Here is a 27,834-nt window from a genome sequence, read left to right on the forward strand (position 1 = left end):
ATAGATCTAGGATTCCTTGCCAAGGCAGCAAGGTGGCACAGTGAGTAAAGCACTGGCCCTAGAGGTAGGAGGACCTGAGTTCAAATCCAGCATTAGATACTTGACACACTTACTAGCTCTGTGACCTTGGGCAAGTCACTTAACCCCAATTGCCCTACTTTCCCCCCTCACAAAAAAGAATGACTTGCCATTCCTAGTGTAAATAAGTACCAAGTAGTTAAAGACAAGATGGTTAGGAAAGGAGGCCACTAGCAATTAGGGGATTGAGAAAGACTATTTTTTTTGTAAGAGGTGGTTCTTGGGCTGAGTTTTGAAGGACAAAGGGGATTTACTGAGGTAGAAATAAATACATAGGATATTCTGGTGTAAAGGACAATTTGACTGTTCCTTTTAAGCCAATCAACAAACATATATTAATGATATGCCAGTCACTGTGGCAGGCACTACAGATAGAAACACAAAAATGAAACAGTCGCAATCCACCCTCAGGGATCTTACAGTGAGGAAAAGGGATTGGTAAATGAACTCAAGAATGGAACCTGCGGAATAAATGATTGGGGAGTCACATTTGAAAACCACAAGAACTAGCATGAGGACTTGGGGAGTACAAGAGAAAGGAACCAAGAGAAGGGCCAGAGCTCTGTCTACACCCCAGTTTTACCTGGTCCTTCTATGTCTATTGGCTGGGGCAGTAGAAAGAATAAATAGCCTCCATTCTAACCAGACATGTTAATTCATGCCAAATTGGGGGAGAGAGGAGGATGTTTCTGAAAGAATTCTTTCATGTTTGATTGATGGGCTCTAACCAGGGACTGGTTCCTGTTTGTCTTTTTTTCTCAGACAAGGCCTCAGGATACTTCAAGTACTGGCAGATGGTGAACGTGTTCTGAACCGAGTATCCGGGCTTCATTGAAGTTGCTGTAGGACGCTTTCTTTATTTCATCTGGGAAGGCTTGTGGGGGCAGGAAAGTTATTTCCTTATCTCACATCCTGCCTGTTCTCTACCCTCCCCCTCCCCCCCCAACTCCCAAGTCAAGGAAGGAGGCCTGAGATCAGTCTGAGCTTCTAAAAAGCCAACCCCAATCAATATTCTTGAGGCAAACTGGTTAAGTTCATCCCCTCCTCCCACTCCAAAGAGGAGAGGGATGGGGGAATAGATGGGCAGAAACAGCTAAAGGTGATTAGTGAGGTCACTGGGAGGATCTGGAAGGTACCGAAAACATTTTGCCAACTCAAGTGTGCCCTAGTCTGTATTTGATGTATATATGTGCCCACATATATAGCATTCCTTGACTCGGATTGGTGCATCTGGAAAGGGCCCCACCTCCCATTGTCTCCTCTTGAATATAAAGTAGTGCCAGCCCCAATTTTTTATTTCACTCACAACCAAATGAAGCTTCCTTTGCTAGATTGTTGTCCATATTCCACTCTATACTGTGAATATAGCCCAAGGTTCTATCCTGGCCTTTGTTTCTTGTCTCTGCACTTTCCTGGTGACTTTGTAAACTCCCAAAGGTTTAATTATTGTCTCTATGCAGATGCCTCCTGGACTTATCTACGCAGCCCTTCTCTCTCCCAAACTCCAGCCCCACAACACCTACCTGGCAGTTAGATGGTATAGTAGATTGAGTTCAAAACTGAGTCAGCAAGACCTGAATTTGAATTCTGCCTCAGATGTTTGCTAGCTAGGTGACCCCAAACAAGTCACTCAGCCTCCTCAGTCTCATCTTCATCATTTGTAAAATGAAGATAATATTAGCACCTACCACCCAGGGTTATTGTGAGAATCAAATGAAATGATTTGTGGAAGGCATTGGGTAACCCTTGACATAAATGCTAGGACTTATTGGCAAATGTCAATTGGATATTTTGAATTGGACGTCCCACAAGCATCTTCAGACTGATCTGTCCAAAACAGAACCTCCCTTTTTCTCATGTTCACAACTTTGGCATTCTCAATGCCTTACTTTTCCTCCCCCCACCCCATGTCCAATTAGGTACCAAGTCTTGTCAATTCAACATCCACAGCATTTCTCCTGAATCATACAACCAACCACCACCCTCATTCAAGCCCTCATTGTCTCTGGCCTGAACAATGTCAATGGCCTCCTAATTTGTCTCCTTTTCCCCTTCTCCTTACAGCCACCAGATTGACCTTCTAAAGGTACGGGTCTGATGAGGTCTCTCCCTTGATCTCCAGTGACTTCCTATTACCTCTGGGATTAAATAAAAAATCGCCAGGTTGGTATTTAAGGATCTTCTCAACCTAGTTCCAAGCTACTTTTATGGGCTTATTATGCATCACTTCTCTCCTTGCTTTCCATAGTCCAGTCAAACTGACCTCTCTGTTCTTTGCCCATGACTGAGTCTCACACCTCCATGCCTGGTATGCACTCCCTTCTCATCTCCACCTCTTAGAATGCTCACCAGAGTGTGAGCTCCTAGAGAGCCAAGAACTGCTGCCTTTTGCTTTTCTTTGTTATCCCCAGTGCTTAGCACATTGCCTGGCATCAAGCAGGCACTTAATAAATGCTTATTGTTTTGATTTGACTTTAAACCCTGGTTCTACTGAGAAGTCCAGTTCAGAATTCTATCCTCTATGCTGGCAATCCTTATTGTACAGCTTCAAATCTGATTTTTTCTCTAAGATCTTGCCCAAGTTGAATCTTCTCTTCTCTTTTTTCCCCCTTCATTCCAGAAATCCTCCTAGATAACTGAGCAGAGGTGATGAGGTCTGGTGGAAATGGTAGTAGATTTGTAAGCCTACAATTTGGATTCCAAATGAACTCTGCCACTACAAGATGTGTGACTTTAGGCAAATCACTCCACATTGTGGATTTCATTTTCAGTCTCGTCATCCACAAAGGGAGGGGTTAGACTAACTGTTCTCTCAAGTCTAACACCCATGATCCTATGAATCTCTTTGGGACACATTTCACAGGGTCACAGTAAGGGAGATGTCTCATTCAGTTAATGGCTCATGAGTCCATTTAAGCAGAATATCAACTTTATTAAAAATAGAAAGCTTCAGAAAGAGAAACAAAGCAGGAGAAGGAGCAGAGCAATGAGACTGAACCTTCCTGGCCTTTCCCATCTGGGTGACCTTGGGCAAATCAATTCATCTCCCTTGACCTTGGTTTCCCCATCTGTAAACTGGGGATGGTATGTTTGAACTAGATGGCTTTTGAGGTCTCTTTCAGCTCTAAATTTTTGATGCTCCATGACCTATGGAAATAAGACATGTTAGCAATCACCGTTTTCACTATCTTTTATGAGTACCCTCCTGACTCACTCTATCCCAGACGAAAATTCCATTTCAGTTTTGCCTTTCATGGTGTCCAGGTGGTGCTAGTTGGAGGCTACAGAGTAAATACTTCTTAATTACTTAATTGGCACACCTGATGGCAATTAATGTAAGAAACATAACTTAGAATAGTGCTAATAGTACAAATACTTATAATTTTCTTATCTGTGTCAGCCCACCCTTAGAATGGAAGCTCCCTGAGGGCGCTGACTATTCATTCTATACTGTTTCTATATCGCTAGCATCTAGTACAATGCCTGGCATATAGCATGTGCTTAATAAATATTTATTGGATTAGGTTGAATATTGGTGTGATGTACAATCAAGCTTCATGGACCTGGTGAAAAGCTTGAATTGTAAGGTGTATGACTATGGAAGGATTCCATCCCTGTGTGGGAAGTCGCTTTCCCAACACAGATCACAATTCATCTATTACTGTGTAGAGCAGGCCTAGGGAGTTTGGCCTGAGCTACATTAAATGCAGATTGGCAACAAAGCTGCCATTTATAGTCTTAGAGAGTTGCCAGTGGCTCAGATTGATGCAAGGACTTGGCACCATAGGTCAAAGGCAGGACTTGTACCCAGTTCTTCTCAACCCCAAGTCCAGCATTCTATCCAATATACCACAGCAAAGACATGAAATGGTTTTACTTTCAAGATGATATAAGCAAGATAATAGTGACTTACATTTGCATAGCCCTTTAAAACTACAAAACCCCATATTTATATAGTCCTTCAAAGTTAAATACATATTTCCCTAAAGTAAAAAACCCTGTTAGATAGATAGCACAAATATTTTTAACTTTGATTCTTCAGAGGACACTGAGTCACGAAGAGCTGAGGTGACTGGCCCAAAGTCATAGAAATAATAAGTATTAGATCTGGGTTGGGGGGGGAACAAGCCCAGGTTTCCTTCCTCAATGTTTTGTATTCTATTCATGTTTCTCCAATAAAGTAGTGTCAAGAATGGGACCTACCTAGAATGACTAGTCAAAAATGTACTTCAATTAGCAGGGTGATTGGTATAAAAGTATGTATTGAGAGGGCCTAATCATTTACATTTATGTACACAGTACCTTTAACCTTCTCATATACATTATCTCATTACATGCTTATGACAACCCTATTGTGATGTGTTATTTCAACTTGACAAATGCCATGCAACTGGACGGGCAGCCTGTCAAATGAATCCATCAGTCTGTGTATCTTGGACAAGGGCTAAAGATGGATAATGAGCTGGGCTCAGAATTGAATGATAATGGGAGATCAGGCTGGGCTGTATTTGGGAAGCCATAGAGCATTTCAATTGAGAGGCAACTTGGTGCAGTGGATAGGCTGACAGAGCAGGCATCAAGAAGGTCTCTGTCTGAATCCTGTTTCTGACACTTACTAGCTGTGAGACCATGGGCAAGTCACTTAACTTCTCTGAGGCCCCATTTCCTCATCTGTTAAGTGATGACAATAATAAATCATGGGGTCATGGAAGGGCTCAAATGAAATACATAATTCTGAAATGTGATATAAATATCAGGTGGGACTCAATGGAAAATACCCTGGTGCTGGGAAAGCTTGAAGGCAAAAGGAAAAGGGAACGGTGGAGGATGAGATGGGTAGATAGGGTCATGGAGATGATGAACATGAACTTAGACAGACTTCGAGAGATGGTGGAGCATAGAAGGAGCTGGCGTACTGTGGTCTGTGAGATCACAAAGAGTTGGACATGACTGAACTACTAAACAACAAATTACTATTGTTATCCCAAATATACACATGGGTATATATCATACAGACACACATATATCAATAAAATTCCTGCTCTAATTAACTAGCCCTAACTACATATGTGCGTTTGCATGTATAAATGTATATATTACAATCAGGTATTTAAAATCTAGGGATGTGATGTGATTCTTCACAAATTCAGGTTAAATCCAATTTTCTCTAGTCACTCCAGCGGGGTGGTCTCACCGCCCCCCCCCCCCACCTCTAGACCTGGAAGGTAACAGTTAATTTCAGTCCATTTAGTTTCTCCTTTCACCAAACACTTATTACACAAAAGACAATCAGATATAACTTAATATGCTTATCAAATCAAGCAAGTCAGACAATAATCAGGAAAGCCTTACAGACTAGTTTAGGTGACAGAATACACATGACTTAGAAGACCCTGCAACCAGGGAGTGAAATGAAATTTCAGCTAGATTGGTAAAAAAAAACCCAACAACAATTTCTGCCAATTAATTCCACTCTTAGCATTCTCTGGGGGTATGGGCACTGGTAATTAAGAGGTAAGCTGACATGCCAACTTTTCCCTCATATGCCTTCAGTTCTGGGGGGGGGGTCTCCTGTTTGTCAGTCCAAGCCTACACCTTGCCTCTTCCCTCCTTCCACCTCTGTTTCTCTCTCTGGTCTCTCAGCCAATCAGGAGTCATGTCTGCCTGCAGGTATTCAGTGTCACAGGACTGTCTTCCCCTCAGAGGGCCACCAAGCCCTCCTGGAGTTGAGGCTACACCTGAATCTTGTTTTCCTCCATATACTTATATATACATGTGTGTATATACATGTACACGCTTATATATTACATTTTTTTCTTCTGATAGACTATAAGCTCCCCTGAGAAAAGGGATTTTTCATCTTTTGTCTTTGTAGCTCTAGCATATGGCACATAGCAGTCGCATAATCAATGTGTGTTGATTGATTGATTGAGTGACACCTATGGGTGCCTCACTCGTTGGATTTCAGAGCCTGCAGCTGTGTCTTGATGAGTGTCTGACTGGAGAGTCAGGAGTCCATATTCTTGAGCTTGGGAGCTCCTGAACTTGGAATTATCCACGAATTAAATCCTACAGAAGGTAAAGGCCATTCTTAGGAAGCCATGTCCCTGACTGAATGAAATAAGGAGAACACTGACAACAATTTAAACAATATCATTGTAAGGACAAACGACTTTGAAAGCTGTAAGAACTATACTCAATCCAGTGACCAGCCATGATTCTAGAGGACCAGTGATGAAATATCTCTCCGGAAAGGTGGTAAATTTAAAGTGCAGAATGAAACATAGATATTTTTGTATACAGCCATTGAGGGAATTTGTTTTCCTCGACTACGCATATTTGTTACAAGGGATTTGCTTTTCTGTTTTTCCCCAGTGGGGTGGAGAGTGGAAGAGAGAGAAAATCTATTTCTGTTAATTTTTCTTTAAATACAGAGGTGGGAGGGGTCAGCAACGTGGTGCAATGGATAGAGTGCCAGGTGTGGAGTGGGGGAAACTCATCTGCCTGAGCTCAAATGCAGTCTTAGATACTTACTAGCTGTTTGGTCCTGGCCAAGTTACTTAACCCTGCTTGCCTCAGTTTCCTCATCTGAAAAATGAGCTGGAGAAGGAAATGGCAAACCACTCCTGTGCCTTTGCCAAGAAAACCATACATGAGGTCATGAAGACATAGGTATGACTGAAAAACAGCCAAATAACAACAATCCATATAATTTGAATTGGGATTTGATTCATCTTTGGGGCAGCGAGGTGACACAGTAGATAGAAAGCTGGGCCTGGAGTCAGGAAGACCTAAACTCAGACAGTTATAAGCTGTGTGACCTTGGGCAAGTCACTTAACCCCAATTGCCTTGCCTTCCCTCTCAAAAAAAAATGCCCCTCTACTTCCTACGCATATGAATTTGTACTAATTACTTCACATCTCAATGTCCAAGGACATTCTTTAAGACTACAAATTACTGATGAAAAGCTGATCTGCATTAGTGGGGTAGGTTTCTATACTGGAAGTTTCTTTCATAGCTGAAATCACTTCTGTCCCCTACTCACTCCCCACCACCTTCCAAGAAAATGTTTTAGTCTTTAACCTCCTCAGCTTGTTAATGATTTCTTTTTTTTGAGGCAATCAAGGTTAAGTGACTTGCCCAGGGTCATACAGCTAGTGAGTGAGGTCACATTTGAACTTGGGTCCTCTTGACTCCTGGGCTGGTGCTCTATCTACTTCTCCCACCCACCTGTCCCAAATTATAAAATTTCAATTTCCATTTTAGGATCCTGCCTTATGTATCTAGAGCTAGAAGGAGTCTAACATGCTATCCAGTCCTACTCCTTTATTTTACAGAGGAGAAAACTAGACCTCAGGGAGGTTGACTTGTCCAATGTTAAACAGACAGGAATTGTAAGAGGCAAGTTTTGAATCCTGGTCCTCTGATAGCAGAGCCAATGCCCTTTCCATATGTAGCAACCCCCCTGGGATCCTCAACTTGTACTCACATTTACAACCTACAACCATCTTTGGGTTCTAGAGACAACCCAATGGTTCTAGTTTCCTAACACTTTATCTAATGGGCCCCTACTTGTTTGTTTCCCATGAATAAATGTCCAGGTGACACAAATAAGTTTGTAGAAAAGGTATTTACTCAAATGCCATAGCAAGAACAGTAGTTGCAACATATCCCCGCCCTCCATAACTCCATAAACCTGGGGCATACTTTCTCAAAAATAGACACTATATCCACGGGAACAGTGAGATCAGCAAGGTACATGTTTAGTATATATATATATATATATATACAGAGAGAGAGAGAGAGAGAGAGAGAGAGAGAGAGAGAGAAAGAGAGAGGGAGGGAGAGAGAGAGGGAGAGAGAAGGCAGCTCACAACTCCTAGCAGTACAGGGCTTGGAAGACCTTCCTTTGCAGAGTCCTCACACAGCAATCTGGAGGTACAAGTGTCTCCACTGGGCGGGTTGCTCAGTTGGTCTCCCAGAGTCTGTTTCTTTTCAGAGTCTGGATCTCTTTGCTCCTGCCAGGGGTCATGCTCATCGAAGCTGCTTTCTCCAGCGGGTGACTATTCTCTGCATCTATATCTGTCTGAAATGTGTGGCTCTGCTCTACTTGGGCCTCTGCCCAAGTATATTGCTTGACTAGCTCCCCTTCAAAGCTACATCACTGATGTAAGTGGAGCAGAGAGAGAATTCCTTTCCTGTACCCCACACAAGTCTTCTCCGTGGGCAGCTCCATCCTTTACTTTCAGACTACTGAAATTCATCCAGAGCTTAACCGTGTAAAGCCCCCAGGGTGGGGCTAATTTACTTTGTTAGACAACACTGTTGTTGCCTTCTTTGGTTGATCAGAGATCATATTGAACCTTATAAAGGGATCATGTTACATTTTGTTAACACGTTGAAACCTCATCTTGTATGACTCCATTCAATGACTAGATCCATTGAACTTGATCTAAAGAATCCCATCCCCCTCCAAAACCCCATAGTACCAAGTTGCTTCCCTATGCAACATGCATAACATATAATAATAAAAATGACAGCTTCCATTTCCATAGCATTTCAAGGTTTGCAAAATGCTTTAGAGACATTCTCATTGGATGCATGTTTGCATTCTCTGCCTTCAGAGGATAGAAAGATTAAAATACATTTTTAGTTCACTTTCTAGGGCTAATGATAACTCTGAAGCAAAAATCCCAGTGGTTATTCAACTTAATGTAAGCGAAAGATCCTATTTAAAGTGCAGGTAAGACAGTGAAAAATCATGCAGAGAACATGGCATGAGAATGATTTGCCTAAGTGATTCATGGCATTGATTTCTCAGAGATATTAATCTTGAGCAGAGAAGAATTAGAGTTTGGCTTGGCACTATTCATGTTAAAACGGTGCACTTGTCAAACCAAGCCTCTCTGTTCTCCGAGTGATGAGTACAATGTATAAAGAAAAATGAAACTGATTCATTTGTGTTATTTGTGTATTTGCTTTATTATACAAACTTTGCTCTGGGCGCTGGAGAAAGTCATTTATCTCAAAGTCATTTTTTTCCTTCTTCCTACTGGAATATGAAGATGAACTGATAGTTTAAAAGTCTTGTTCAGGCAATACATTTAGGAAGGTAGCTAGGCACATCCAAGTGCATCTCAATGTTTATCTTACATTGTAACATCAATACAAATGCAATATATAAAATTCCTCAAAGAGGCATAAAAGTCAAGGCTTTATCTCATCTTAATATCTTGAAAAGAATGGAATTATAAATTTCTTTTGTATTGTTTTACATTAATACAAGATGTGAAATATTCAGAAGTTGGAAAAATTAAGTTTACGGAAGATTTTACCCTTTATTGGACATTTAAAGTGGTTTGAATTGTGTTTGTCTTTTGGATTGTGATCCTCTGTTCCAAGCTTTGGCTGAGTTTCTCAGTAAATGTCAGAAACTATTCACTCTTCAGACTATATGATTTATTTTTCTTTGATGAAGGACATTTAAAAAAAAAGATATTCTCAGTCAGTAGAAATGTCCTTGTGGCAAGACACAAACTTAAAAAAAAATTTCTTTGTCACTGTACATCTTTCAGTATGATGCATGGCCTGGGGTCAAGGATCCATGCTTCAGATGGACTCCTAATATGAAAGTAAACAAAAGCAGCTCTGAAATCTGTTTTCCCTCTGTGAAATGCTAGCATCAGGAAAGCCAGTCATTGTCTTCTCCTTCTGCTAACCCAACCTTAGGTGAGTACAATACACACACACACACACACACACACACACATACACACACCAGCATCCATCATAGCATATAAGCATAAGCATATAAATGTAATTTCTTTTTGAAACAAAATTTATTGATAACTTTTGTGTTCACATTACCTGTATTTCCCAATGTATTCCTCTTACCATCCCTATTAATCCCTTACAAGAGAATAAAAAGAATGTGAAAATGGTTAAGAAAAAATAGCCAACACATCAAAAACCCCACAAAACTTGATATTATATGCCGTGATCCACATTTGTAGTCCCCCACCTCTGCAAAGAAGTGAGTGGAGTTAGCTTCTCAGATTTTTGTTTTTCAGAGGCAGTTTGGTCACTAAAATTTCTTAAAATTTTAAATAATTTTGTTCTTGTTGCTTTTTCCTATTTGCATTGTTTACACAGATAAATTCTAGTGGGAGAGAGGGCTAACAACTAGGGACGGGAGTGACTTGGAAGGAAAAACCTTATCGAGGAGTTGGCACCTCTGTTGTCTTTGCAGGAAAGTAGAGATTCTATTTAAAGAAGCCAATGTAGACAACCCTGATGAAGTCAAAGGCTTTGCTGTCACTGGCCTTGACCCCTTACTATCACTTATGTCTGGGGGTTCACTGATGCCTATGTTTCATAATAAGTTAGGGAAAGAGGAAAAAGTTGATCTCAATCCTGCTACCTTTCTAGCTACTTTCCAAATACCAAATTTCTTGAGATGCCCAGCCAGTCTGCTTCCATAACTAGTAAAGGTAACACATGCCCTCCCTCTACTGGCCACTGTGAATTTCCATGACTCGGTTGTCTCTACATGGCAGCTACCACTTGCATGGATTTCTATGACTTGGGTTTCCTGACATTCTGGTTTCCTGTGTTTGGCACGTTATTGAACTTTGTTGGTCCTTTTAGTGATCCATTAGGAGAATAAACATCAATTCCCTTCTCAGGCTCCTTAGTCTTATCACACACCCTGATGTTGCACCATAGTCTATTCTGGGGCACCTTTTTTTTTTCTTTCTACACTACCTCTCTTGGTGACTTCCACTAGTTCCCATGGGTTCAATTAGCATCTCTACGCCTATAACTCTCAGATCTAGATCTCCCCACCCACTCTCCCTCCTGAGATCCAGTCCCATATCAAATGCCTACTAGACTTTCCAAACTGAAACATTCAGAAACATCTTAAACTCAACATGCCCCAAAAAGTTCATAACTTATTCTCTTTCCCCCCAGCCCACCTTTCTACCAGATGTCCCTATCTTGAGTACATGACCCCACCAGTCTTTCAGCCTCCCAGGTTCATAACCTTGACATGACCTTTACTCTACACTCTCCCTCACCCTACAAAGGCAGTCAGTTGTCAAATCTTGTTGTTTCTGTCTCCACAGCATCTTCCTATCGGATCTCTTCTTTCTACTTCCATAAGCACCACCCTCCCTCCAGCTCTCCTCCTCCCTCCCCTGGATTGCTCAGTCTAGGCCAGCACAAGGCCATCCTCCACACAGATACCAGAAGGATTTTCCTTGATTGTAGATGTGAACACATCACCCTTCTGCTCCATAAAGTCCAGTGGCTCCCTATTGTCTGGATTGCTAGGATAAAATATAAACTAACACCTCAGTTTGACTTTTAAAATCCTTTACAAACTGGCCCCAATCTATATTTCCAACCTCATTATCCCCTTCCTGTACTTTGGGTAGAACCAAACTAGTCTTCCCTCAATGAGGATGGCTATATAGCACAGTAGATGGAGTACTAGCTCTGGCGTTGGGAGGACCTGAGTTCAAATCCATCCTCAGATACTAACTAGCTGCTACATTGGCTTCTTTAAATAGAATCTCTACTTTCCTGCAAAGACAATAGAGGTGCCAACTCCTTGATAAGGTTTTTCCTTCCAAGCCACTCCCGTTTCTAGTTGTTAGCCCTCTCTCCCTCTAGAATTTATCTTGTGTAAACAATGTAAATAGAAAAAAGCAACAACTAACTCGGGCGAGTCACTTCAACAGCTTTCTCATCTGTAAAATGAGCTAGAGAAGAAAATGGCAAACCGCTCCAGCATCTTTGCCAAGAAAACCCCAAATAAATTGTACTTATTCTGTATATACTTACTGTAGCCACGTATATGTTGTCTCATCCATAGAGTGTAAGCTCCTTGAGGGCAGGGACTGTTTAAAACATTTTGTCTTTGTATCCTCAGAATTTAGCACAATGCCTGACCAGAGTAGGTGCTGAATAGAAGCTGATGAGATGGATACATCACAGACTTGTAGTGTGGCCCAAATGAAATACTATTTTTTAAAGTTCTCTACAAACATTACAACTCTATATAAATGTCAGTTAAGCTTACTTGATAAAAAATGCTTTTGGATCATAACAGAGAGAGCAGGAATTTATAGGGAAACTACAGTACAATCATGATCCATCCCAGTTTTATTCCCTTGTGAGATGAGTCAATTGAAGAGATCAGTGTTATTTCCAAGTATTTATGGTTCAGTAACTGAATTTTCTTGGAAATGTAGAATTTCAAGCTCCCTTAATTTAATGCTATGCCCAAGAAATCTATTCAGCTAATCAGATATTGGGGTTGCCACCTTTCCATCTTTTTTTTCCACTTGTCAGAGTCGGTACTCTGACAACAATCAATTGCTACTGGTATAAGCACATCTTGGTGATGAGTTTCAGCACAGGTCTAGGCACATAGTAGGTTTCAATAAATGTTGTTGTTTGTCCTTCATTCTTGAAAAGCACCACTTGATGGGGACCTTGGAAGTGGGGTCCAAGCACAAGCACCCAAGCACCCACCCCACTTCCAAGCATCCCATCCCACTGTTGCATTGATGTTAGGTAACAGGTTTAGGACAGCCTATTTAATTAAGAGTTCAATATTAAAAAAATATGCACAGGTCTCTAGGGAGGCCTCAGGTTTAGGTAAGAAATGGTCTTTGCCCTAATTGAACTACCAATTTAGTACATGTATATGACATGTACAATATAAATATAATAGAAAATAATATATAAGTGCATGAGAGACATATGGACAGAGTGCTATGCTTGGTCTCAAGGGAGAAGGTTATTCTCAACTTGGAGGGCTTGGGGGCTTCCCAAGGGGGATGGTATTTTAACTAGGCTTTAGTGGATGGATAGACATTTGGCTTGTAGGGGTGAGGGGCATCATTCCAGGACTGGAAAGAGTATGAGCAAAGGCAAGGAGGCAAGAAAGCCCAAGGAACATATATATGGAGCATTGGCTCTAGTTTGGTGTATGTGGAAAGGAGTACTAATAAAGAAAGCTAGAAAGGCGGGATGGTTTTACATTGGGAAGAGCTTTGAATGTCAGTCTAGGGAGTTGGAATTTTATATAATAGGAGACTGTGGAAGGATTTTGGACAAAAGTGTGACATGATGGTGTCTATATGGAAAGAAGGAAGAAAAGAGGGAAGGATGGAAGGAAGGAAAGAAGAAATCCTGGGAAGTAGGTGCTGCTATTATCCCCATTTCATAGATAAGAAAACTGAAGCAGAGAGAGGTTGGGACTTGCCCAAAGTCGCGTAGTAACTGTTTCATGTCAGTTTTGAACTCAGTTCTTTCTAACTCTGGGCCCAGCATTCTGTCCGCTAGGCCACCTTGCTGTTTGAAAGACCCAAGGCCAGTTGCTTAACCTCTCTCAGCTCAGTTTCTTCATCTGTAAAATGGAGAGGAATAATTAAACTCAGTGGCCTTCAAAGTGCCTTCTAGCTCTAAATCTGTGATTCTATGGATCAATCCTAAGGATGATTTGGAGGGGAGGGGAGTAGAATTGGAGCTGACTACATAGTACTAGGGGAAAGCTAGATAGTACAGTGGATAGAGTACCCTGCCTGCAATCAGGAAGACCTGAGTTCACATTCTGGCATCAAACACTTACTAGATATGTGACTCTGGGTCAGTCATTCAACTCCTATTTGCCTCAATTCCTTGTCTATAAAATGGGGATGCATTGGAGAAGGAAATTACAAACCACTCCAGTATCATTGCCAAGAAAGTCCTATGGACAGAGTTGGACACAACTAAACAACAATTCATTGTACTAGTTTCACATCACTTCTGTTTCTAAAATGCTAACATCCTTCCTCTCCTCTATGCTTATGTAAATTTTAATCACCCTTAAGCTCAAGCTCAAGCTCAAGACCAGAATTTTCTTTTTTTAAATAGTATTTTTTTTTTCCAATTACACATCAAGACAACTTTTAGAATTCATTTTTACCAGATTTTGAGTTCTGAATTCTTCTCTCTCCGTCCCTCCCGGCTTCAGAAAATGGTAGGCAATTTGATACAGGTTATATATGTGCTAAAATGCAAAACACATTTCCATATTAGTCACAGTTATGAAAGAAGAAATGCTTTGATCTGCATTCAGAGTCAATCACTTCTTTACCTGGATGTGGATAGCATTTTCCTTTGTGAATCCTTTTTATTTGTTTTGGATCATTATGTTGCTGAGAAGAGCTGAGTCATTCATAGCTGATCATCACACAATGTTGCTGATACCGTGTACAATGTTTTCCTGGTTCTGCTCTTTTCAGTTTGCATAAGTTCATACAAGTCTTTCCAGGTTTTTTTGAAATCTGCCTGTTCCTCATTTCCTATTGCACAACAGTATTCTATTATATTCATATACCACAGCTTGTTCAGCCATTCCCCAATTGATGGGCATCCACTCAATTTCCAATATTTTGCTACCACAAAAAGGGTTACTAGAAATATTTTTGCACATGTAGGTCCTTTCCCCCTTTTTTATGATCTCTTTGGGATACAGACCTAATAGTGATATTGCCGGATCAAAGGGTATGCACAGGTAGGGTGTCCTTTGAAGCCTAACATTTTCAAGGAAGCCTTCCTTGACCCTTTAACCTCACAATGAACTCAGAACTTGAGGGCTAGATCTAGGCTTGCCTAAGAATACGCAAGATGGGCAGTTGCCCAGGGTACCACATACAGCAGGGCAAAAAAGGGATACTTTTTATAAATGCCCATTTTTTAATGCTGTATGGCGTTCTTCTCTACATGATACATAGAAATTTATTTTACGATAAGTCAAATTAAACCTCTAAGAGAAACTTTCCTGTGACTCCAGAGGGTAAAAGCAATGGGTAGAAGATACAAAGAGGCAATCCATTGAAGAAACATCTTCCCAACTATTAGAGCCATCCCAAAGTGGAGTGGTCTGTCTAAGGGAAGCAGTGGGTTCCCTCTCATTGGAGGTCTTGAAGCAAAGATTGGATGACTATTTGTCAAGTGTGTTGTGATGGTGGTGAGGGGTGGGGTTATTGTTCTAGTGTGTGTGAACCTGGTAACCAACGAGGTCCCTTCCAATTCTGTAGTTCAATGAGTGTTCAAAGCCACCAATGGACGGCAACCTACAGAGGCTACAACTTTCAGATTCATGGAGGTGAGTACAGTTTTCAGAACGTCTCTAGGGTGCCCAAATGGTTTGAATGCCCCATTTGTATGACTCCCTGGAATGTTTCGTCTGATCACTCATTTGTATATTGCCTTGATGTGTCCCTCTTCATGTAGATTCTAAGTTCCTAGAGAACAGAGGCAATGCCCAGAAGTTCTAGTAGCATACCGTTCAATATCCAGCACATAACACATGCTCAGTCGGCCACAAACAAGCATTTACTAAGTGCTTACTATTTACTCACTAAGCCCTGGGGATACAAAAGAAAACAAAACCATCCTGGCCCTCAAAATGTGCCCACAATCTAATGGGAAAGACAACACACACATTAGCTATAAGATATATATATGTATTACATATATATAACATATATGTATGATATATATCTTATATATGTACATATGTATGTATGTATATGATATAGAAGATTTATACACAATGTAAGTGGGAGACAATCAGTCCTTGATGGATGAGTAATACTGCTCTCAATTATATATTGCTTTAAGGTTTGCAAAGCATTTTATATTGATTATATCCCTTAAAATTCATAATAATCCTGTGAAATCAGTGCTGCAGGTATTGTTATCTAAGAAACTAAGACTGAGAGAGAAATAAGTGACTTGCTTATTATACATGTCAGAGGCAAAGTTCAAAGCCAGGATTCTGTTGACTCCAAAGTGGCATCTCCACTGGCCCTCCATTCTCCAGAGTCAGAATTGAGGCTGCAACTTTTGAGAAGCTTGGTTGGAGAAATCACTCTGGCACAGAATGTGCCCGGTGCTAGGATGGCTGCTTTCCCATTGGCTCAGGAATAATTGGTCAGTGGACTTTCCCTCCCACTGCTCAGTCTTGGTTAAAGCCTCAACTTCCATCTGTTCCTAATGAAGCCTTTTCAGTGGCTCAGTCTCGACAATTTAGCAATTACTTTCAGGAGAAAATTGTTTCCATTAGAGTTGAGTTTCCACCTCTCCAGCTGTTAAATTGGGGAGACTGTGTGCCTCACATGGAAGCCATTCAGGCACTATTTGCTAAGCTCCTTTATAGAAGTTAGTTGAAAATGGACAACACAGGTTTTGGGCCACCTGCTGTTCAGACTCTCCTCTCCATGGCTTAAAGAAAGGGCTAGGTAGGTCCTCCCAGGGACACTTCTGTGAAACCATAATTCTGTCCTCATCTCCCAGCGCCCTTCCTCTGTCCTTAATCATTTTTAAGAGGCCAATTCTTCTAGACTGAGTTCCTGTTTTAACTAGCTCTCCTGATAGTTATTTCAAAAAAGAAGCCAAGTTGGGATTTAAGGGTCTTTAAAAGAGATCTATTTTAGCTGAAGGTGAAACTTCAGCTATTTTCAAAGCTGGGAGGACCCATTCATGAATTGGGATTTTACTTACTTTCTGTTCTAAAGGTAATTATTTGTTAGATGAGGTGAAAATTTATGGACTTAGAACAACAAAAGCCTAACTGAGCCTGAATTTCTACCAGGAAATACAAGTGGCTGGAAATTTCAACACTTTTTCATTTGCTCATGGGTTTGCATGATTTTTTAAAGCCTAGGTAGACTAATTTCCTAAAAGGGAACAAATAATTAGCCTTAATCAGATGGAATATTTGTAAAGCATTTAATATAGTGCCAGGCATATAGTAGGCACTTAATAAATGCTTGTTTCTTTCCTTTGACCGTAGAAGTAAAAACAGAACCTTCATTGCTTATCTTGTTACTTATTTTTCCCTGTTCCATTATTCCAAAACATTAGCCAGTGTTGAATAAATGTGCCATATATCTACAAAGAACAGCCCTGAATTATGGCAAAACTGAAGTGTTTTTTCTTCTTTCTATCATTTTAATGATTATAATATTTGCATCCCTTTAATAAATAATACATTTATGAGTGATATCTTATTCCACTGCTTGAATGCAAATCTTTGGCTGTAATATGCAACAGCTTATTTATGCCTCAGGGCCTAATGTATATCTCCCCATTGCCCTTTGGGCCAACTGAAATTTTGATCCATCAGAGATTGGGTTGTTCCATGACTCTTATCATTGGTAGATTGTTGGTGTTAAAATGATATGTAATGTAAACTGATTCAAGATACTAGGATCAAAGAGAGCCAGGATCTTCACGTGTTTACACACACACACACACACACACACACACACACACACACACACCCCAAAGAGAAGAGAAATGACTAGAAAAACCAAGAAAAATAAAAGCCAACCAAAAATTTTAGATGAGCACAGCAAATAAATAAATAATTTGAATACAGTTTTAAAATACTGCAGGGAAACTGAATAAGGCAGCATACTAGAGTGACAGAGCTGAAAAAAGAAATCATGAAAGGCATCCCAAAAGAGATACTCAAATGGATAAACAATCCAGTCAAATAAATTAAGCAAGAATTGTTAATACTGGGAAGAGCAAAAGTTAGGTAAAAGATTAGCTTGAAGAAAATCTTAAAATCACATAAAGAGATTAAGAAAAAATTGAAAAATATCAAGAAAGAAAGAGAAAATAATGAAGTGAACTAACCAATATGAAGATGTAGATTCTAAATCTCTTTGGTTGGTTCTTCATCACATCACACCCCAACATGGTGGGTTTACCCAAGCTTCTGTCCTGGCCATTCTCTCCACCCTCCCACCTGATGATCCATCAGTTTCTACAGTCATCAACTCTATGCTGATGAGTCCCACATGTATTTATCTATCCCTAGTCTCCCTTCTGCATTCTAGCTGCACATCTCCAACTGCCTGTTAGACTTTTAAAACTCAATATCCCAGATGCCATTCATCTGCCTTACAGCTCCACTCTAAGGATGGAGGGACCTTTCCATCTGACATGCAGCTGAAATCTTCCATATATGTCATCTCCCTCATTAAACTGTGAGCTCCTTGAAAACAGAGGCTGTCTTGTATTTCTATTCATCCCCCTCCCCCCACCAGCAACTAATTCTTCCTAACTTCTCCATTTCAACTGAAGGTACCACCATCCCTTCTGACAACTAATTTTACAACTTCCACACAATGCTCAAATGAGCATTTTGCCTCACCATGTGCATCCAATTAATTGCCAAATCTACCTCCACAACATCTCTCAAATCCATCGCCTCCTTGTCACTCAGTGATCACACTAGTTTAGGCCCTCCTTACAACTTGCCTGGACTATTATAATAGCATCCTAACTGGTCTCCCTTCCTTAAATAGGAATATCCTCTGTAACACCTCAGATGAATCGCCATATCACCTCCCCTCTAAAGCTTCCAGTGATGGGAGAACTCGCCTTCAAAGAGGTCTACTCCACTTTTAGACAATTCTAATTTTCAGGAAGTCTTTTTATTAATTTGAGTCAAAATCTAACTCTCTGTGCCTTTTACTTATCGCTCATAGCTCTGTCCTGTAGAGTCAAACAAAACAGACATGATCCATTTTTCACATGGCAGCCCTTCAAATACTTGGAAGACAGCCCTCATGTCTAATCCAAACCAACAAATATTTATTAAGTATTGATTGCACAAGCTACAGTTCTAGACATTGTAAAGGCAATCAGTGAAAGGGAAGATCTTTCCCACCCATTCACTGGGCTTTGGGGGCGGGGCTCTTAGGGTCCTGGGGGGAGTGGCTAGGACAGGAGCCAATGGTAGGCGCCTGAGTTCTGGTCCACGTGATGACATGAAGCCTGTGGTGGGAGGAGCTTGCTGAATGGTTGGAGCAGAGCTAAGAGGCAGTTGGTGAGGCAGTTGGAGAGAGAGCAGTTAAGAGCTGAAGGAGAGAGGAAGCAGTCAGCTAGCTGGAACATAGCTGGGAGATTGCAGCGAAAGCGGTGGCGAGGGCGGCAGGCGCTACAAAAAAGCAGGACTAACCCTCACGGAGACAGAAGAGTGCTGAGCAAGGGCTTGAGGCCAGTGGGTGGTCTTCTTGCTGGAGGGCCCTGGCATTGGTGGGGAAAGCACCAGTATGGCTTGGCTTGCTACCATAATGTTTTTCTGTGGCCTCCTGGTCACTATTGTGAGATGGGCATACTGGTCTTGGAAAGTTATTGCCAGGATGTCGAATTGGGGACACTGGTCCATGGGTCTGCTACTTTTGAGTTTCAATAAATGCTTTAACTCCTCTGCCTTCTACTTAGAGAATTCCTTATATCCTGTGATTCTGGACCATTCAGGTATATTCATGGTTATCTTTGAAGTCATGAATTCTGCCTTAATGATATAGACACTTAGGATAAAAAAGCTGGCATTTCTACAGCGCTTAGAGGTTTGCAAAGCACCTTACATGTGTGGTCTCATTTCATCCTTCTCACAAGACTGGGAGGTCACTCATTTTGTGGACGAGGAAGACAGGACTAAGGTTAGCTAAATGACTGACTGTCCAGGGACACAAAGTTAGTCAACATCTGAGGTAAGATTTGGACTCTGGTCTTTCTGACTACAAATCCAGTACTCTAGTCACTAGGACACCTAGTTTCCTTAAAGACATTTTTTTAAGTTCCTGCCCCCAGGAAGCTTATTGTCTAGTATACAATCTACCCCAGCCTTCATTTTCCCCAGACTAAACCTCTCTATTTCTGTAATTTGATCTTTGCATATTGTGGTTCTGAGTCTCCTTGCCACTCTGGTCATCTTCCTCCAGGGATAAGGAAAATACAGTGAAAACAATTCATTGACTTAGAACTTTTCTATGAGTTTTTTAGATGCCATTGGAATCAAAACAACTGCAATATAATAAGCCCAAAAGTACTGGCACAATGATGTCCAGTCCCATGTATAAATACATAGCAAATGGTGGTGGAGTTTGGGAAAGCATCATGGCAGGAGCTGCATTTCATAGTAGGCTCATTAGACATGAATGTTAATATTTGATGATGTTTTGAGCTCCCTTTGTCTCTAGTGGGGTATTTTAGAAGGAGTTGTTTCTCTCCTGTTTCCTCCATGCCCTGGAAAGACTTCCTGGCATTTTTGTTCAAAATCGTTGGGAGATGTTCTTTGTTTCATATAATCAAGCTTTCCTCTTAGAGTAATTTTTCTTGGCTTCCTTTTGCACTGGTAAATCTAGAGAATGAGCATGTGTACCTATTTACCTACTCACCCACTGGGAAAACCAAACAAAAGGACAGCAGCTGACTTTCCTGACTTGAATGCAGTCAGTGTTTTTTTTTTTTAATTCAATTCAACTCAACTCACCAATTATGTATTTAGCACCTGCTATGTACAAGGCACTCTGCTAGGCTGTATATGCAGAGATAAAAACAAAATGGCCCTACCCTTGAGACGTGCACTGCTAACTTCCTGGAGTTTTAACACGTATACAGATAATTGAAAATAAATTATAAATGAAGTAATTTCAGGAAGGAGGATTAATTGTGGGGGTGGAGTGGCCATAAGGGGATGGCACCTCAACTTAGTCTTGAAGGGACCTGGTGATCTAAGAGGTGGAAATGAAGAGAAAGTACATTCCAGGGGTGGGGGTGGCATGTGTGTAAAAGTAAAAAGATAGGAGATAGAAGGGCAGCTGTGCATGAGAGCTGTGCATGGCTAGCAGGGCAGTTGGACTGGAACAGAGAGGATATAAAGAGGGTATAAAGGGTATAAAGAGAGGGTATAAAGAGGAATAATAGGTAATATGATGGGAAAAAGGAGGTGAGAGACAAACTGTTGTTGTTACTGAATCATATCTCTGACTCTTTGTGACCCCATTTGGGGTTTTCTTGGCAAAGATACTGGAGTGGTTTGCCACTTCCTACTCTAGCTCATTTTACAGTTGAGGAATCTGAGGCAAACAAAGTTAAGCAAATTGCCCAGGATCATACAGCTGGTAAATGTCTGAGGCCAGAAATCAGCAAGAGGAGCCTTCCTGACTCCAGGCCCTGCACTCTATCCATTGTGTTACCTAGTGGCCCAAATTGTAGCCAACTTCAAATTTGAGGTTGACGATTTTGAAAATTTTTCTTCCACAGGTAGTAGTGAGCCATCAAAGCTTCTAGAGAAGAAAAGTACATGGTCACAGGAATTTCATTTTGGCAGCTGTGTGGAGTATGATTTGATGAGTGGAGAAACTAGAAGGTGAGAGACCAACAGGCATTCACAGACTGAAGGGCATGGCCATTAGAGTTACTGAATAACCTTTATGTTCAGTTCATTGCATGTGGTGACTTAGCATCTGAAAAATTATACTATTCTAAGTGACTTCCTCTCTTTTATGTTGAATCATGGACCTTCTTGTTTTGATGTCATCTATGACTAATTTTTAGGTCTGTGCTTTATAGCTAGCTTAAATCTACGTAGAGGTTGTCCCCCACTAGATTTTGTTATTATGCACAAGTGTTCCACTCCCCTAATTAGAAACTGACTTTCCTCTATCTGATCATAACCCCTATCATTATTCTACCTTTCCCTATGCTTCTCTGCCTACATCTCTCCTTCACCGTGATCAAGACCACTATTCTTTCTAACCTTCAGAAGATCCTCTGGTGATTAGCCCCGTTCTAACTTCACTTTCCTCCCTCTCCAACCTCAACCCAATATTTAGCCACTCAAACTGAGCACCATTCTCTGTCTTTGAATTCCTTGGCCATTTGTCTTTCTATTGCTCTTCTCTTGCCAAACCTCAGCTTTGGGATACTCCAACATTTGCATCTTCCACTTCTCCTCACAAGCCACTGAATGAAACTAGAAGAAGTCTCCAAACCCTGCTGATTGGAAACATTACAAATGGATGTTATTCAACCCAACTGGGCCCTCACTGAAGCAAGACAGTCTTATTACTCCCCAATTGATTCCCTGTCTAACTTCCCAAAGAAACTACTCCAAACTTCGAGTCTTCTTCTGCTGCATATCTAAACTCCCCCCACCCTACCTTAGCAGAGAACCTTGCCTCTAATTTAAAAAAAAACAACTAAAGTCATCCAACATCAGCTCTCTTTTCTCCCATTTTCTTCATCTGAAAATCCCTTAAAATCATCTCCCATGCTCTCCTTTCTCCTGGCCTCTGACAAAGAGGTGGCTCTTCTCTTTGCCAAGGCCAACCCCACTACATGTGTACTTGATTTTGTACTCTTCATATTCTCCAGTAAATGCCATCCTCAATTATCAACATTCTCTCTTGAATCTTCCGCCTCCCCACATTCAAGCAGTAGTTCCTTCACTGCTGCCTTGAAACATACTCAAGTTCCCCTGATTCTTAAAAACTTTCACTAGACCCTATTGAGTTGTCTACATCTCTCCTCTTAATTAATTTGTGCTTGTTTGGTGTGAGAAATCTACTATGGTGTTGGTAAACAATAATAAAACTTCATTTTATATAGCAATTCCTAAATCTTGCATTGTTCTCATAGATTGTGGGAAAGTATTGGATTTGGAGTTTAGGGAATTCTGGCTCTGTTGCTAACTAGCTGTGTGACTTTGGACTTTACCTCTCTAAGGTTCTTTCGAGTTTTAAATCTATGATCTTTCTCTTGAAAGCACTTTTACATATTTTGTTTTATGTGGAAGAAAACTTAAATAGATGCCACATTTAGCTAAAGTATGTCAGATATTCATTATTTTACACACATTGTGCTTGGAGATGAATTCTGGCCAACAGAATTCCCTCTGTTTAGCAGAAAACTCTATATCTGAAGAAATTTCCAACTCACAGTTATAGTAACCAAGAAGATGAAGAAATTCCACAGTAATGAAGGGACAAAAGTACATGGTTTTCAATTAAAGTTTTCAATTATTTGTCAAAGGAAACAATGGTAGTGTGGTCATCCTTAAGGAAGCTGACTTCTCTGAAAACTAAATCAACTCTGTTTTTCGATTTGGTGAAAGTTTCTGACTTCTGAGGGGATTAAGAAGGCGCCTAAACTAATCTGGTCATTGAATCGAGGCAGATAAAGAAGACTAGAGAGTACCAGGACACTGTCACAATCCTAATTCTGAATTTTACAACACAGTGGAGGTCTTAGTGCTATGGGCTTCAAGATTTCATTGTTCCTGATGTCATGGTCCCCTTCAAAAACAAAGGAGAAACACAACCTATTCCTAACAACCACCCCTAGGATGATAGGCATTTTCCCAATTTAGCAGTCCTATATAGTTCAAAAATTCTCATGAATCAATGATGATCAGCTGACTAAAACATGAAGAGACTTAGATGACTTGAGATTCTGCATGCTAGAGTGCAAAGAGCACTGAACTAAACCAATAGCTAACATCCCATAGTACTTCAAGGTATGCAAAGCACTTTGCCTATGTCGTCTCATTGTGGTCCTCATAGCAGCTCCGTGAGGGAAGTGTATTACTATTCCCATTTTGTAGATGAAAAAACTAAGGCTCGGAGGGGTTGCATGACTCTCCCAGAGCTACAAAACTGGTGTGGTTCTGAAGCAGTATTTATTTTTTTTAGAAATTTCTTTATTTATTTTTAGTTTACCATGCACGGTTCTACATAGTTTTGAGTTCCAGTTTTTCTCCCCTCCCTCCCCCCTCCCTCCCCAAGACGGCATGAAGTCTCATATAACTGTCATGTATAACTTCGCATTGAATTAATTTATGCACTAGTCAAGTCGTGGAGAAGAATTTTGACCAATGGAATGAATCACGAGAAAGAAGAAACAGAACCAAAAAAAAAAAAGAAGAAAAACCCCAAAAACAAAAACAAAAGAGAAGCAGAAAAGGCGAGCATGTAGTGTGCCTCAGTCTGTATTCAAACTTCGCAGTTCTTTGTCTCGATGAAGATAGCATTCTCCATCGTGAGTCCCCTGGAGTTGTCCTTGTCCCTTAGGTTGCTGAGAAAAGCACAGTTTGCCAGCGTTGGTCCTCACGGAATCCATATATCTGTGGCTGTGCACAACGTTCTCCTGGCTCTGCTCCGCTCACTCAGCATTATGTCGTGTAGGTTTTTCCAGGTTGTTATGAAGTCTGCATCATCCCCATTTCTTATGGCACAATAGTATTCCATTACCTTCATGTACCACAGTTTGTTCAGCCATTCCCCAATTGATGGGCATCCCTTTGATTTCCAATTCTTGGCTACCACAAAGAGAGCCGCTATGAATATTCTTGTACATATGGGTCCTTTTCCCGCTTGCGTGATTTCTTTGGGATACAACCCTAGAAGTGGTATTGCTGGGTCAAAGGGTATGAACATCTGAAGCAGTATTTTGATTCAGGTCTTGACTGTAAATCCAGTGTTCTATCCATTAAAACTGATTTTGAGTCTTAGCTCTGACTTTGATTGGCTGTGTGACCATGGGGAAGCCTCTTTCAGCCTCAGCTTTCTCATCTGGAAAATGGAACTGCCTAACTCATTCTCACCTCACTCAGGGTTGAGTAGAGAGGCAGGGGCTTGGGAAACTTTCAAATGGGATAGAATTGAGAGCTATTATTGTCACTCACGCAACTGAAAATGACTGAAAAACAACAGAAGTTAATCATCTGTGTATTATAGGAAAGCACCCCATCAATCATTATTAAAAGAAGAAGCCAGAGCATGAAGCATTATTTTTATAATAATACAAAGACATTTTCATTTCTAATACAGTAAACATCAATAGATGTAACCCATGTAAGCAAAAACTCTTTAGGGTGGATGATGGGTATTGACAATCCCTTAAGTTCTTCCTAGCTCTAAATCTATGACCTTTGGGGGACTCAGTTTCCTTGTTTGTAATGAAAGAGTTGGAGTAAATGATCTCTAAAGTTTCTTTCAGGTCTAAGTTTATGACCCTAGGATCTTCTAATCCAGTGCTTCTCAAACTTTTTGGTCTTAGGACTCCTTTATACTCTTAAAAATTATTGCAGACCTCATGGACCCCCTGAAAAAGATCCTCAGACCACACTTGAGAACCAGTACTCCAGGTGTTTTGACATTATGTGGGTACTAAGCATTCTTTTTTTCTACAAGATCAGTCCACTTTACTTTCACTCAATCAAATAAGCATTAATTAGGTGCCTGCTGTATACCAGGCACTATGGTAAGTTCAGGGCATTCAAAGAATACTTCCTTTTGCTAATATATTTTATATCATGCATGTGGGATATTGTGTAGTGCTTTTAATGACATCAAGATTCTCTTTGAAACAAAGTCCCATCTTTTTAACACCAGATATCCTTTTCATGATGTTATATTACTGTGAAGCGTGGATTCCACACATTCTGAAGACTACATGTTGCAAATTATTCGAAAGGGTGACATGGAGACCTTGGTGGTCTATTCTTTCCACTGTGCTGCCACCTGCTGGTGTTTTCTGCTGGTGGGCTGGTGTAGACTTCATCTTGTTATGTAAGGACAGAAGCCTGAGAGCTAAGGTCATCAGATCACAATTTTAGGGCCGGGAGGGCCCTCAGAGACCATTTAGTCCAACCTCATTTTGCAGACGAGGAAACTGAGGACCAGAAGGAAGTGACTTGCCCATGTCACACAGCTGCTAGGTGTTGGAAGCAGAATTTAAGCCCATGTTTTTGCTGACTGTAGAGCTGGATGCTAATTTAAGGCAGGCCTGTTTTCCCCCCACTCACCTCTCCCAGATTGATGAAGAGGTCCGTGTGTACTGATCAATACAGGATTATACTCTTGCCACACCATGTTACTTGGCCTGCTCGGCAAATTGGTTGATAGGCTTCAGCTCATTTAAAACTCTGCACCCTAGGCTGCCTGCCTATTCCCCATCATGGCAGCGCATCATTCCTGGCCCCTGGCCTCTGTATTGGCTAGCTGTCAGCTTCCTCATTGATTTTAAATTTTATTATTGGCTTTTAGAGCACTCTAGGGCCTGAGGCTTTCCTTCACCATTGATTTGCTTGTTCCCCACTGAGAGGATGAGCTCTGAGATCTTCATCCACTGGCCACTGACCAAGCCCATCGGTTTTTTTTTTGTTCTCTGGTTCTTTGCTCACTCAGGACAGAGTAGGGGTGAGGAAGGGGAGGGGAGTCCTCAATTCTTCCTGACATCTCTGTTGCTGAGTCATCACTGGCTCCAAGCAAAGTTCAAAGCCTCTTTATTCACCATGACCTACTTCTCTGGCTCAGAGACACATTCTTCAGTTTGTAAAGGGCATTAGGGGGCCTTCCTTCACAGAAAAGTTGTCATGTAAGGATTGTACTAGGTGACAAAGAGAAGGAATGCATCACTGTGTGCATGGGAGGCTGGCCCTCTCTTTCCCAGTGATTTCCCTGCCTTTTGTTCCTCAGCCCCAGGGGTGCCAAAAGTAGCATATTACCTCTCCCACTTTCCCTACTCCTACTCCTTTTCCCAGAGAAGGGGATACTTCAACGAAAAAAATTCATCCCTGCTTTTGAACCCCAAGGATTTATCTGCCACTGAGGACAGTTCTAAGCATTTAGGTGAGGAACAGAGAAATTTTTTTTGGATGGAAAGTACGGCTAAATTGAGGGAATGGAAACTCATATAGGTGGTGAAAATTTTCATTTTTGTAGGGAGGTTAAAATTAGGACAGATAGATATTCATTTTTCTAGAAAGCTTTAAATGTAGGGCTAGAGGACAGACTAGCTGATCTTTTGCAATTCTTTCCAATCTTGGGACTTTAAGCCCTTGAGGTTATTACTTCCATCACACTCTTCATTAAATAAAATTCAAAGGTTTATGGGAGACTTTGTTTCCAGCAGGAAAACAGGACAGAGGACACCAAACCTACCCAGTCACTTTCACCTAGTCTTGCTAGGTGAAGGTCCCAAAATGATTTGCATGGGCCGTGGGGACTGATGGGAGTGGCAGATAATTTTCTCACCCTAGTTCAGAGTAGTATGAATTCTAGGAATCTCACCTAAGGCAGAAGAAAGACAGTTTAAAGGACAGCTCTTAATGGTTAAGAGCTTCTTTCATTGTTTATTTCTCTGGGTTTGAATTACCAAGAATTGAGGTAGTGTTTGGGACTAGGGAGCAGAAGAATAGAGTTCTCCCCCACCCCCATAGAGAAAAGGCTGCATTTTAGAAGCAGGTGGCAACGGCAAGACACAGGAGAGAGCAGCTCTGCAGAGACAGCAGCAGGTGGCCACACAGGAGAGGGATTAGGTAAGCAAAGGATCCCAGCATTTTGCCTCAGTAGAAAAAGCCACATGTAGCTTGCCGACATCAGTAAAGCAACAATTAGCAATATAGAGGAGAAAGAACACCAGTAAAGGACCCTAGCAATTTTCAACTGTAGGGTAGTGGGGGCAGGGCAGGGAGAAAAGAGAAAAGAAAACAAACTACTTGCAGTTTGATAAGACCAATAACTTTGTGGGGAACCAAAATGTGGCAAAAGAGACAGATAGAGTTTCCAGAAGAAATTAAAGCCTGGGGAGCATGAGTCTCCCTGACTAACCATGTTTCCTTCCTATACATGTTTTCTTTTTCTTTGGCAGCTAAGTATCACAGTGGATAGAGCTCTGGACCTGGGGTCAGAAAGACTTAAGATCAGATTTGATCTCGGACACATACTAGCTGTGTGACCTTGGGCAAGTCACTTAACCCCTGCTTGCCTCAGTTTCCTCACCTGTAAAATGAGAACACTTACAGCACCTACCTCCTAGGGTTGTTATCGGGATAAAACAAGATAATGTTTGCAAACCTTAAAGCTCTATATAAACACTAGCTA

The sequence above is a fragment of the Trichosurus vulpecula genome, chromosome 9 (assembly GCF_011100635.1).
Source record: "Trichosurus vulpecula isolate mTriVul1 chromosome 9, mTriVul1.pri, whole genome shotgun sequence".
Taxonomy (NCBI): Eukaryota; Metazoa; Chordata; class Mammalia; order Diprotodontia; family Phalangeridae; genus Trichosurus; species Trichosurus vulpecula.